General features: G+C 41.9%; 1 protein-coding gene across 3 annotated transcripts in view; it reads right to left on the bottom strand.

Moving 5' to 3' along the window:
* The window catches only part of LOC309340386 (uncharacterized protein), a 280887-nt gene that overhangs the window by 244336 nt on the left and 22602 nt on the right, over nucleotides 1-13949 (bottom strand). For 2 of the 3 annotated variants that reach the window (XR_014155954.1, XR_014155955.1), the window contains exon 2: nucleotides 6769-6810. The exons of the other annotated variant lie outside the window; for it this stretch is intronic. The gene's annotated coding sequence lies outside the window, so the exon portion shown is untranslated. The remainder of the gene's footprint in view (nucleotides 1-6768; nucleotides 6811-13949) is intronic. 3 annotated transcript variants of the gene reach the window in all.

Raw genomic sequence — 13949 nt, 5'->3', positions numbered from 1 at the left:
AGTCCCATAATCAAAATACAGTAATGCACAATTTCAAGTGAATGACATTTTAAAAAATCCAAACACATAAGGAATTTTCAAAGGCAACCATCAAAATGTTATCTATTCCTAGAGTTAAAAAAGAAGTACTGTAATTTTTTACCCTTTCTTCATATGAAAGACTGTGGACTCTTCCTGATGAACTGTGCCTTATGCATTCACGTTTTATATGGGTCCAGACAGTTTTGCCACTACCCTTATGTAATCAGCCTATGTTTTGCCATTCCTAGCGATTATCCCACACTCTCCACTACTGTAGAAAATTCTAGTTTTAACAAAATAATTTAACAGCACCAGAAAGTCCACAGATGTGGAATTTCTCATCACTATTCCCTATAAAAAAGTTCCTTATGCCTGATTCTTTCTATCTGATTAATTACTTCCTCATTCCACCAATGCTAATCTGATTGGTCCCAAAATATAGAAGTGTGTGTTTGTGTGTTCAAGTCCTCTGGTTGCAAACACAGGAGGAATTTCCATTTCAGATCAGGCAAAAAAAATATATCAATTTATTTATTTTAGCACAGAGAATGTACACCCAAAGGAAAAGTCACTCTGCATAAGCTCCTTTACTATCTCATGTTGGGAAGTGAGCACAACTTCTGGAAATGATTTAATAAAGAATTGCACTAGTGAGGTAACTTTGCTGCAATTCCAGATGCACCAAAACTGGAAAAGTAAAAATGAGACAGCATGAAGAGCCCTCTGCCTGAAAGGGTGTGATATATTACTTGGTGATGGTACCCCTGGCTTTACTCCTAAAGACAGAAAATGCCACTAATGTTATTTCTGATCCCTTTGCCCTCTGATCCAACTGAAGTATATGAAAACTGCCCACACTTCCTCTATTTTGAGTAGCATTTAAATACAATTTGCTACAAAAATGTGATTCACGATTAGGAAGCTACTGTTATTCTAAAGCAGCAATGCAGCAGCAAGCAAAGGCTCTAACAGCTCAGACAGCTGCTTGTGGCTGGAAAGCCAGACAGGATGTGTGTGACTGCTGCCATGGAAACAAAGGGGCAGTCCATCCTTATTGAGCACAGGATATGAGCTCAGTGTGTGTCATATGACCTGTACAGGATGTACATGGGTGGAGTTTGGAGTTTCTCTCTGTTTTGTTGAAGAGAGTAGACATCTTTTACTATATGACTGCTATAGACAGGAATAAAGCAATGTAAGATACATTTCTGTCTGTGTCTCATTCCCCTCCCTGGGGATATGCAGGGAGGAGGAGAAGGAGGAGAAGCAGTTGGTGTGTTTTTCTCACAGCCTGAGGAAAATCACCGGAACGGACCTCGCCGGAGGGAGGTCAAAGGAATTCAGCCGGTGCCTGCAGATAGGCACATCCCTCTGACCGAGCCTGAATTCCAACAGTGGTAGCAGAGGATGGTTTCTTCGATCCATGGAAGTCTGCAGAAAGAGTGGCAGACCTGCTGTTTCCATTGCTCCATGGAAGCCTGAAATGGGGCTGATTCTCTGCAGCCAGGAGCTGAAAGCCAAGTTACGGAGCCCAGGTATGAGATTTTCGGGCTTAGAAGTGTGAATGCAGATTGATTCATTCTCTGCTTCGAGGGAGCCGCGTTTGGGAAAAACAGCTCCGAGAGAGGTGGACTCTGCATTCCAAACATTCCTGTGGTTTTCCTGTCCAAGGAAAAGGAATGCAGTTGCTTAGCAACACAGGCCAGTTTCAAGATAAGGGCTGTAAGTCACACAATGCCTCGGAGAGGCGAAAACAAGTTAGTTTTGACTAGGCCCTTAGAAAAAAACTCTTGAAAACGACTCTGCAAGCAGCCAGTGTTAAAGCTGCCAGGTGCACAGAGTGTAAACAAGCCAGCTATTGGATTTTAGAGGCTTGTGTTTGAGAGTCAGTGCAAAGACTCAAAATGGATGCTAAGAAGGGGGGAGCCCTGCCTTCTCCGCCCCTTTTGACCAGTGACAATTATGCATCTTGGTCTATTAAGATGAAGGCCCTGCTGCAGAATCAGAACTGTTTGGGGTGATTGAGAACCCCATCCCTCCAGCACCAACGCGTGCTTGGGAGTCACAGGATGTGAAGGCCAGAACTGCTATAATTCTGTGCATGTCAGACTCTCAGCTTATTCATATACAACATTTACAGCACGCGAGAGATGTTTGGGACACGCTGAGAAGGACACATCAGAGAGATGCAGGTTCTTCAGCGTTGCTGTATTTTGAGAAGCTGACCAACCTGAGGCTTGCGCCTGATGGAGATGTTCAAGCGCACCTGACAGAAATGAAATTTCTGCGTCAACAGATGGTGGAACGCAATTTCCGTCTGCAGGAGGAAGTGTTTTGCTTCATGGTGATCAACAGCCTGAATCGGACTTACGAAACAGTTGCCAGTCAGCTGGGGTCTCTCCCAGCGCAAGATTTAACGTCGGACAGGGTCTTTGCCGTGGTTCTTTGTGAACATGACAGACTTGCCGCCCTGGAAGTCAAGGACAGGGGGAGACAAGAACGGAGTTCTGACACCCCCACTGCTACAGCTACTGGAGAAAATGCCGTAGCTTTGAACGTTGTCCGATGCAACAATTGTGGACAGACTGGGCATCTTCAGCGGTACTGCAAGAAGCCACGTCAGAACAAAGGAGCCAAGGGAAGCTCCACGAAGTCTGAGGCGTCAGGCAGAGGTCATGCCAAGTCACAGACGAAGCCTGCAAAGGCTTTGATGTCGAAAGGAGCCACACCAGAAGTGGGGAATTCTTTCGTTTTGGACACGGGAGCGACGTTTCACATGAACCATCGCAGGGATTTGTTTTCGTCGTTCAAGAAGCAAAGCTTCGTTGTACAACAAGCCAACGGTCAAGAGCTGGAAGCCACCGGAATTGGGACTGTGTATCTTAAAAGTCAGAACTTGACTATAAACAATGTTTATTTGGTTCCAGAGTTGAAGTACAATCTGCTCAGCGTTTCGCAGATTGCCAAGAAGGGACTAAAACTGTCCTATGATGATCAACACTGCAAGATCTACAAAGATGGAGAGTTGTATCTTTCTGCCAAAGAGAAAGATGGACTATATTTGTTGACTTTTGATCAAAGTGATTACATGGAATGTAATTCTTGTGATTCTAACATGATTTCTTTTGCAGGTGTAGCCAAGAAGAACGCCAAGCAGGTCACCTCGAGGGTCGACAAGGCATTTCAGCGGGTGTATGCTGATGTGATTGGTCCTTTAGCACCGTCTAGAGGCAATGCAAAGTATTACCTAATATGTGTTGATTCTTTCACAGGTTTTGTCTGGATTTATCTCTTGGAGAGACCGAAAGAAGCCTTAGAAAGGTTTAAAGAGTTTTGTGACAAGGTTAAAAATATGCATGATGCTGACATAGATTGTCTTTGCTCAGATGAGAAGCCAATTTTTCTTTTACAGGATTTCCAGAGGTTCCTGAAGAAGAAAGGGATAAGACACAAAATTGCAGCTTCAGAAGAAGCTTGGAACAGATGTGTCTGTGTTAGGGTGAACAAAGAATTGCAAAAGGGAATGGAAGCGCAATTGCTTAGTTCACATCTGCCACATGAGTACTGGGCTGAATCGCTAGTGTCATATTGTTATACGTGGTTGAGAAAGTTTTCAAAAGAGTTGGGAAGTTCTCCTTTTGAGAAACTATTCCACAGAAAACCTTCTGTTGCCCATTTCAAGGTTTTTGGGTCTCATGTGAGAACAGAAGCTCCGGGTGGAGTAAAGAATGCCAGAGGCATTTTTGTGGGTTATGAAAAGGGTCTCTACAGAGTAATTTTGTCTGAATCTGGTAAGGTGATTCTCACAAAATTTCTAGAGAGTGCTCCTGAACAGGAGCGAGTGATTGTTCACACATTTCCCACAGGTAATGATGATTCTGATGATGATGATGTTGATTTTGTTGAGTTCAGTAGTACTGATGACAGCGATAGCTCAGACAGCTCAGTTGTCACAGTCATTGAGAGGAAATCTCACGTAATGACTAGACCCTCAGAAGAGGAGGAAGACGAACCACTGTTTACAATTGGTACTGGTTCTCCAAAGAGTCCAAAGGCTGAACCAGAAAGCAAAGAAGAGCAGCACTTCTTACGTAGGTCTGAGAGAGCAACGAAGGGTGTACCACCCAAGAGGTATTCAAAGGAGTTTGCTAACCTAGCTGTTGCTATTGTAAACGACCAAGGTCAGATTGAAGCTGTGTCTGAGTCAGAGACAAAGGCACAACAGGGAGTTGCTAACCAAGGTAATGCAGATGCACTCATTCCTTGGAAGTCACACAACCAGAGAGGTACATTGGTAAAACCAGTGGCGGGTAGTTCCAAGGGTGGAACTGAAACAACAGGGGAGTGTTATAAGTATAACAACTGTTTGTTTTCTTCTCTGGATGACGCTTTGCTCGCAGCACGCATTGATACTTTAGGGGGAGTATGTTATTCTAAAGCAGCAATGCAGCAGCAAGCAAAGGCTCTAACAGCTCAGACAGCTGCTTGTGGCTGGAAAGCCAGACAGGATGTGTGTGACTGCTGCCATGGAAACAAAGGGGCAGTCCATCCTTATTGAGCACAGGATATGAGCTCAGTGTGTGTCATATGACCTGTACAGGATGTACATGGGTGGAGTTTGGAGTTTCTCTCTGTTTTGTTGAAGAGAGTAGACATCTTTTACTATATGACTGCTATAGACAGGAATAAAGCAATGTAAGATACATTTCTGTCTGTGTCTCATTCCCCTCCCTGGGGATATGCAGGGAGGAGGAGAAGGAGGAGAAGCAGTTGGTGTGTTTTTCTCACAGCCTGAGGAAAATCGCCGGAACGGACCTCGCCGGAGGGAGGTCAAAGGAATTCAGCCGGTGCCTGCAGATAGGCACATCCCTCTGACCGAGCCTGAATTCCAACAGCTACTTGATGTCAATTTAAACCAATGATACATCTAGCTCTATGTTGTTTACATAGACAGGCAAGCACTGCTGAGATAGAAGCCTCTTCCAATCCTGTCTAGGGATACCAGGTATTAACATGAGGGCCTCTAGTATGCAAAGCGTGTGCTAGAGCGCTGAACTACAACTCCTTCAGCCAGTTAAGCACGTTCAGGACACATCTATTTCAACAGGAGAGATTTAGATAGGTGCTTTGCTGCCTAATCCTAACACAGTGCTAGGCATGCCTCATTGATTTCAATGGCCTAAAACATGCTTAGCTCGACAATGTGTTGGGTTGTAACTCTCCCACTGAAAGCATATTAATGGAACTTCAAAACAGCAATACATTTCTTAAAAGTGGCAATAATCTAAAACTACATGAGATGAGGCATTAGATGTACCAGTACTTTCAGAGAATCAGTCTCTGGAGAACATGGGCTTTAATTGCTTAACTTGAGCTTTAATTTCTTTGCAAACCAGCAAATTTTTACAAAATGAGAATATTAAATCCTAATGGTGATCATTTTAATTGAACTGATAATTATAATTTCCTCCCCTTTGTAATCTGCTTAATTGGATTCCTAGTTAAGGAGCTGGGATATTGTGTGACTGTTATTGTAGAATAGGGTTTTCTTACCCCTGTATTTGCCATTGGCCATGCTGAACTGGCACGAACCCCATTATCTTTTCCATCTTGTGCAGTTTTTAAGCAATGATTGGAAGAAGGGTGTTTTTTTCGTTAAATGGGCCATAATGATCCATTGCTCTGGGTCCATGTAACTTGGCTAATTGTAAAGGCTAATTGCCCATTAACCTTTACAATATAGCACTGGCATTCTGCCATTTATTTTTTTTAGTAACTGGTCTCTCATAGTATACTAAAATTGAACTATACAGGAAAGGAGTCATCTACAAAGGCTTATTGTAGTGATTAGCATGTCAGAGTAACACTGAATGGATCCAGATTCAAATCCCCAGCCCAGCCCAAAATGTATTCAAAATGACCCCGAAGTCTCTCTCTTGACTTCCTAGGTCATGCTGAAGCTGTTTCTGAGGCCATAGTTAATGCTTGTGTCACTCTACATTCTTTTCCTGGTTTCTTATCCACACAAAGGGTGGGGATTATTCTTTGGCAGCCGAAGAAACAGATCCTGCTGCAGAAATCATGATGGGTCTTTGATCTCCCTGGAACCCTCCACCTCTGCCTGCCAGTAGCATCACTGCTGTGCTTTCTTTAGTAAATACCTCTTTAGTTTGTTCCTGATGCTGCCAGTATTTTCATTTTTGCAATAGATTTCATTCCTCCCGCTCAGGTACCCATAAAAATGTCATAACCTGCAAGAGCTGACATCAGTTGGCACTAACACATTCTTTTAAACATTGCACTGATGACACTACAGTGTTTTTCATGACAGCTCAGGCAATGAACATTTTTCAGCAGCTATACACTGCCATGATTCAAATGTGAAATGAAAGTTGCACAATATGGTCTCCAGAAAGTAAAGTAACTCTTATCCAGTGTATGGTATGCCCTCCCCTTAACTGATAGTCCTGTTTGGGAAATCTTTTTACACAAAATCCTTGTAGTGCTGCTACAAGCTGGACCACAATGACTTCACCAATCATTGTTACAGTGCGACCCTTTTGCCCGTTCCTGTAAGTCATTGCCTTTATTATTTATTCATTCATTTCTGAAGCACTCTTTAACCCAAGGGTTCCTAGGGAGATATGCAATATTCAAGATAAAATACAACATATGAGCAAAAAGCATTAAATATCATAAAAACATTACCAATGACCACGTTTAAAAAAAGAAACCAATAGAACTCACCAGCAGCAGACCCACAGTTCTCAGCTTATCAGTCTCCAAAACCTGAAGAAAAAGGGACATCTTCAGTTTGTTTGTTTTTATTCATTTGCAAAAATTTGTGCTGGTTGTTGACCTGGCCATAGCCTTTCAAATTTTCCCCAATTCAGGAAAAATTCAGGAGTAATCAACATTAGGAGAAAAAAAATTCTCATAAGACCCAAAAACTCATAACACTGTTGAATGACTAATCAGTTTACTCAAACGATCTGCTCGTATATTCTGTGCGGCATGTTTTGCTGGACAAATGGCAAATATCTCCATCACTCTCTTTGACATACTATAAACAAAACATTTAAGAGATTTGCTTACAGGAAAAAACTCATAAAAGAACACATGCTTGTGTGTGAATATCAAAATAAACGAGGACCTTTTCTGGATTCAAGCTATTCATATGAATCATTTTTGATGGATAACAACTCTCGGTTATAAATTCAATTCGGCTCTGTAGTGAAGAAATATCAACTCTGCTTGATTATAGCGACATGCACTTGTCCCCTTGCAACTACAATAACTAGTGGAAAGGGTGACATAGAATTCAAGAATTTATTACCAGCTTTGTATCATAAATGGCTCTGTGGGCCAACTAAGAGCAGGGAGCTTACTGCTGATCTGAAATATAGATAACTGAAAAGTGTTTAGACTTGGTACACTTGCTCATGGATGAACCATAAAATGGATGGTGATAGGGGGGGTAGGGGTATTAAATCACTATGGATAAGACTCCCTAAAGTAGTAGATTTCCCAGATTTATTTTTACAGTGCAAATTGAAGGATACCACGCCTGATCCTTTTTCACCCCAATCAGCAGTATTTTTTGGGATCTTCTCACTGCAAAAACATTTGGAATGTTAAAAATATTCATGTCCAATGAATTTGCATAGGTAGATGAAAGGTTGCTGGTGCTGCAACATTTGTGATCATATGTTCTAAACTAAGATGGAGTAGCTATGAGTTTCTCATGAAAAAATGACTGGATTCTGAACAGCTTTTTTCAAAAAATCACCATTTGAAAACAGAAATAGATAACATGCATTGGTTGCATAATTTGCTTTTTAAAATGAAACATCTTTGGACCAGTTCTCACAGTGACATTTTGCTCTCTGAATGGACAGTCCCAATGATCCTGAGCAGAAGCGCCATTTTCTCAAGATAACTGAAGGGGTTAACACAACATCCTGACATCACACACGCGTGACGTTATGAGTAGACAGGCGCAGAGCAGTATGCCCTCTTAACATTGAGGGGGCCAGCCACCTCAAAAAATACATTGGGTGGGGGGGGGTGAAACTGCCTCATCCTGCTTTAAAATTAGTACCAGCGTAGAACTACCATCTTCCCAGCCCTCATTTCCTGATCAGACCTTAGCCCGTTCCCCACCCCCAATTCTGCTGAGGGTCCAAAACTAGCCAACTTCTCCCTTTTCATGTCTTAATATGACAGACCCACATCCTGTCTCCATGTCCTATCTAAAACTGCAACCTTGAGTCATGCCCTGTCAGGTACCCAATTTCCCACTTCCCTTTACCTTTTTACCTGAGCATGCTATAGATATCAGCTCTGTGATGCTGGCCAGATATCAGTAATTTTGCTTATGCCCTCATCCTGGCAACTGATCCACAGTGTCTGCCTTTCAGAAAACTTTTCTATTTCTTCTCCTTCCCGTTCAGTTCAGTTAAATCCATCAGCAATTCTATTTAAATGTAAAACATTTCAAGCAACCTTATAATAGTAAGAAAACTTGAACCTTTCAGCTCATAATACTATTCAGAAGTAGTACATTTAAAAGCCTTACATTCTCCAACGGTAACTGGCAATGACTAACAGCTTGGGCAAAACACATCAGCTGAGCAGCTCCACCCTCGCCACTCTGCCGGCTGCTACCGGCAACAGGTCCCTTATGTCTGCAGTAAATTTGTATATAAGTCCTCTGGGCTCAGTTGTGGACATTGTTAATATTGGATCAAAACCGAGATAGCATTTGTCTCATTCATGTATGATAACAGTCGTTTTCTTACTTTTTGCATAATGCATTTTACTGATGCATTATGTAAAAGGAAACCTCCTGGGTGCCTCTTCGCCTTTACCACTTAAAGCCTTGAATCTGAGAAAATTCTGACCAAGAACAATTGGATAGTAAAACTGAGAATTGAAAGGGAGCTTCCAGATCTGGCTCTGGATTAATTCCAGTCCGGCTTCCACGCTGGTCATGGGACCGAGACGGCTCTGGTCGCCCTAACAGATGATCTCCGTAGGCAGCTGGATCGAGGCGGGTCGGGGCTGCTGTTTCTTCTAGATCTGTCAGAAGCCTTTGACATGGTCGATCACGAACTCCTGGACCACCGCCTTGCCAACGTGGGGATCCAGGGCACAGTCCTTCAATGGCTGCGCTCGTTTCTCTCTGGTCGGGACAGAGGTCGGGTGGCGTTTGGGGGGGAATTGTCATCGCGCCACTCCTTGGTGTGTGGAGTGCCTCAGGGTGCGATACTCTCCCCGATGCTTTTTAACATCTTTATGCGCCCCCTCACCCAGCTTGTCTGGAGTTTTGGGCTGGGTTGCCATCAGTATGCCGATGACACCCAACTCTATCTGTTGATGGATGGCCATCCTGACTCGGCCCTAGACACACTGACCAGATGTCTGGAAGTTGTGGCTGGATGGTTACGTGGGAGCCGGTTGAAGTTAAATCCTTCGAAGACAGAGGTCCTCTGGCTGGAACGGGACGATATGGAATTGAGGGGTCAACTCCCATCTCTTGCGGGGGTGCAATTAGTGCCAGCACCGTCCGTTAAGAGTTTGGGTGTAATTTTCGATACCTCCCTCTCTATGGAGGCGCAAATTACAGCTATAACAAAGGCGGCATTTTTTCATCTCCGCCAAGCTAAGCAGTTGGCCCCTTATCTCTCTCGCCCTGACCTAGCCACTATGATCCACGCGACAGTCACCTCCAGACTGGATTATTGTAACTCGCTCTACGTGGGGCTGCCCTTGAGACTGACCCAGAAACTCCAGTGGGTGCAGAATGCCGTGGCGAGACTCCTTATGGGGTCTTTGCTGCGAGATCACATTCATCCGGTACTATACCAGCTGCATTTTTATAATGAAATATTTTTAGAATGTTTGATTATTTGATTGTTTGATTGTTTGATTATTTGATCGTTGTTAGCCGCCCTGAGCCCAGCTTCGGCTGGGGAGGGCGGGATATAAATAAAATTTTTTATTATTATTATTATTATTATTATTATTATTATTATTATATTGGAGCTTAAATCCCTGGCAGAATCTTATCAGCATCCAGGTCTGTTTCAGAACTAATTACGTACAATTAATACTTTCACTGTATATTTTTGGGCACCGGGATAATTTCTGGAAATAGTCCCGTGCTGGGAATTCATAACATGGAGTGCAGTCCTTAGCTATAATTTTCTTTTTTCTTTTTTAAATAATATTTATTAACAATTTAAACACTACAAAGAATAAAAACAATACAACACAACACAAAACACTACACAACACCAACACATTTAAACTAACAAAACAAAAGAAGAAGAAAAAATTTAAAACACATCAAATAGTTTCAGTATCATATCTTTCATTCACTTATTTCCGCGACCTCCTAACACCTCCCTTTTTGTATTCCACTTCTATTAACTGTTTCAGCAATTCCTTTCCATCTTTCTGTTTTCTATCCTATAATTATCTTAACACATTCTAACCTTATTTTTTTATTTGATACTCTATTAATCTATTTATACTTGATTCCTTATAACATTTCTACTAAAGCCATATAACTTCATTCCAACATTTTTCTAACATTCATTAATTTTGCAGTATTTCCGTAAATAATCTTTAAACTTTTTCCAGTCTTCTTCCACCGACTCTTCTCCCTGGTCTCGGATTCTGCCAGTCATTTCCGCCAGTTCCATATAGTCCACCAACTTCATCTGCCATTCTTCCCGGGTGGGTAAATCTTGTGTCTTCCAATACTTCGCGATGAGTATTCTTGCTGCTGTTGTTGCATACATGAAAAATGTTCTATCCTTCTTTGGCACCAATTGGCCGACCATGCCCAGGAGAAAGGCCTCTGGTTTCTTCAGGAAGGTATTTTTGAATACCTTTTTCATTTCGTTATAAATCATCTCCCAGAATGTCTTAATCCTTGGGCATGTCCACCAAAGGTGAAAGAATGTACCTTCAATCTCATTACATTTCCAACATTTATTATCGGGCAAATGGTATAATTTTCAAGTGTCTCTCTTACTTCATGCTTTGACATACCACAACAGATATCCTGTTTTGTCTTTGAAGGTGGCTTAAAATGTATTGCACAGATTCCATTTCAAATCTGAGAGTACTGTTGGAAAGATAGAGGAGAAGGCTATATGTTATTAGGGACATATTAATGCATTGGTAACAGAGGCCTGGGCTTTGTGTTACAAGAAAAGCTTTGTTGCGGTTATGAGTGAGAAGATGCTCTTGAAAGACATTACAAACCGGCTCCTGAAAGGCTTGTGAAACAATACATAAAGCTGGCTTTAACTCACCTCTAGCTGCTACCCTAAGATAGAAAGCTATCAAAATTTAAGTGGATGATATAATTCCACTTTCCACCCTGCCTTGATTTAATTCCCCCTGTTTAGCCTGGGATGCTGGCTGCAAACTTAACTTTTGCAGAAATCACAATAAAAGATGGGCGAGCTCCTCCTTATTCCCTGTGGAGAGGTAAGACCGCCTGTCAGTCATTGTGACATCTGCTGTGCTAATAGCAAGTACCTTCTCAGTTGATGCACTTGATAGTGAGCAGCCCAGGAAGAAGACAGCTACAGCAGGATGCTTGAAAAAGTGCAAGACACAAAATCCCTCAAGCTGGCAGCACTGTTGATATTCTGTGCTGGCAGACGCAGAGGTTGCGGTGAGATAACCTTCTGTCATCTCTGTGGTTCTCAGCAATGATTTTTAACTCTCCCAGTGAATAAAGAACACTGAGAACTCAATGTATTCTAGAAAGAGGACACACAATATTTAGGGATGAAACAAATGCTGGTGCACATTTTGCAAATCTAAATGAGCCAATAGTCAAATTCAGCTTCCTGAACTTATTTTATCCCAGAATGTATAACTTGATGCTCCACTTCAATATTATCTACATCTGTTAGATGTAGACCTCCAGAGGTCACACATTTTTTGATGCATAAATTTCTGATATATTAGTAACACCTATTAGGTCAGTTTCATTTGCACAATTTATCAACACACTCCCAACACCCTTATCTCTTGGTCACTAGGGAAAATATTAATGAATTGGACCATGAAGGACTCTTCTGGTTACTTCTTTCCAAAATAGCCATCAGAATTTATCTACAGATTTTAAAATTCCTAATTATCTAGTTTGTGTCTAAAGTCAGTCTCAAGCACTAGGAAGTTTCCACTGTTCCATTTTTATTTCTGAACTTTGTTAAATATTTGGTGCATTAACCATGTTCAGTTCCTGGGTGTCAACCATGTTCGGTTCCTTTGCTTCCTTCACACCTTTCCCCCACTCTGCATTTATGATTTGCAGGTCCTAGGAGTGGGGAAAATATGACTCAGATTGCGTTTAAAGGTGCATGTATTCAATTCTCGTTTTTGGAAACATCCTTCAAAGCCATCCTTCAAAATTTGCACATTTTTGAATTTTGCAATGCAGCTCTCCAGCCAACTAGTGTAAAGTGCATATAAATGCACATATTACTGAAAATAGCAGGCTAAAGTGTACTATATTAGGGGAAATGCCGGTATTTCCTTTACAACATTGGCAAAGGCTGAATTAGACTTGCCTTTCAGCAAAATGTCTTCCATCTAGCCAGTCTTGAACATCTTATAAAATACAATTTTCCAATCTGCATATTATTTTAAGAAGTACTGTATCAAATGTTATAGCATATATACTTTGTGTATCAAAGTACCATAGATCTACACATTTTCCTTGCCCAGAAATCCAATTATCTAATATTTATAGGGGAGCTGAATTTTGCAGTGTCAACCAAACCTAAACATTTCTCTCTCCATCTATCACCTACCGTTTTCAATATCTTTCCCATCTTTAGCAGGTTGCAATGGGATTGTAAACTTTCCCTACTGAGATCCATAGGCCCTTTGAATTTCTGTGAATTATATGCCATGATGTATAGCAGCCGATTGTGTTAGGCAAAGTGTGGAATACACTTTGATGCAGAAGCCTCAAGATAATTTTGACCATTAGCACTCTTGCCCCATGCACAAGATATAGCAATTCTCTACATGCAGGAGGTCCCTGGTACAGTCTGTACCATTGACCAGGTAGGGGTGGGAAGGATTCCTCTCTGAAACCTTCAAAAGCCACTGCCAGAAAGTGTTAACACAAGGCTGTGGCCTCCATATGCTTCTGGATTGTTACGTCCACCAGCCACAGCCAGTATGGCAAATGGTCAAGAATGATCAATAGCATCTAGAAAGCACCAGGTTGGGAATATACTGAGATTAAAGATGGGCCAGTGGTCTGACCTAATATAAAACAGCTTCCCATGTTCCATACATTCAAGTCTATATAAATTCAGCAAAATGGATCCCATGCAAAGACCTTTCACTCCCAGCTTTAATTCCACTTTCTAGTTTTGTGATCCAACTGTTCGTAGTCAACTGCAGGATTTTTTCATCTCTCTGCATTATTCCAAATTCTCTTTCTCCGCCCGTGTGTGTGTGTGTGTGTGTGAGAGAGAGAAAATGAACATTACATTTTCTTCTTTTTTCTCCAGCCGTCCACAGCATGGCTGCCATCATATCACTCTGCCATCCCACCATCTAAGCTATGCTTCCCAAAGTGTTTCTGTGTCTGAATTTCACCCATAGCATAACTAAAATGACATTTACTTGCCAGTCTTTGCACAGATGTACGCTGCTTCTCTAGGATTACTGCATTTCTTGGCCCTGCAGTGTAAGGAGGTTTCTTTCTTTCTTTTTTTCAAAAATCACCTGAGGACAGTATTTCAAATCCCTTCCAACAGCTGCTGCACTAATTTCAATGGGCAAACAGCCTCCCTCTCAAAATGTGATGAGTCATCCTTCCTCCTAAGGAAGCCATCCGAGCGAGGCAGAGAAATGTCTGGAGCTGCACCAGCATGGAGATG

This window comes from Podarcis erhardii (assembly GCF_964252035.2).
Source record: "Podarcis erhardii genome assembly, chromosome: 4".
NCBI lineage: Eukaryota > Metazoa > Chordata > Lepidosauria > Squamata > Lacertidae > Podarcis > Podarcis erhardii.
This window is presented reverse-complemented; position numbering and strand designations above follow the sequence as displayed.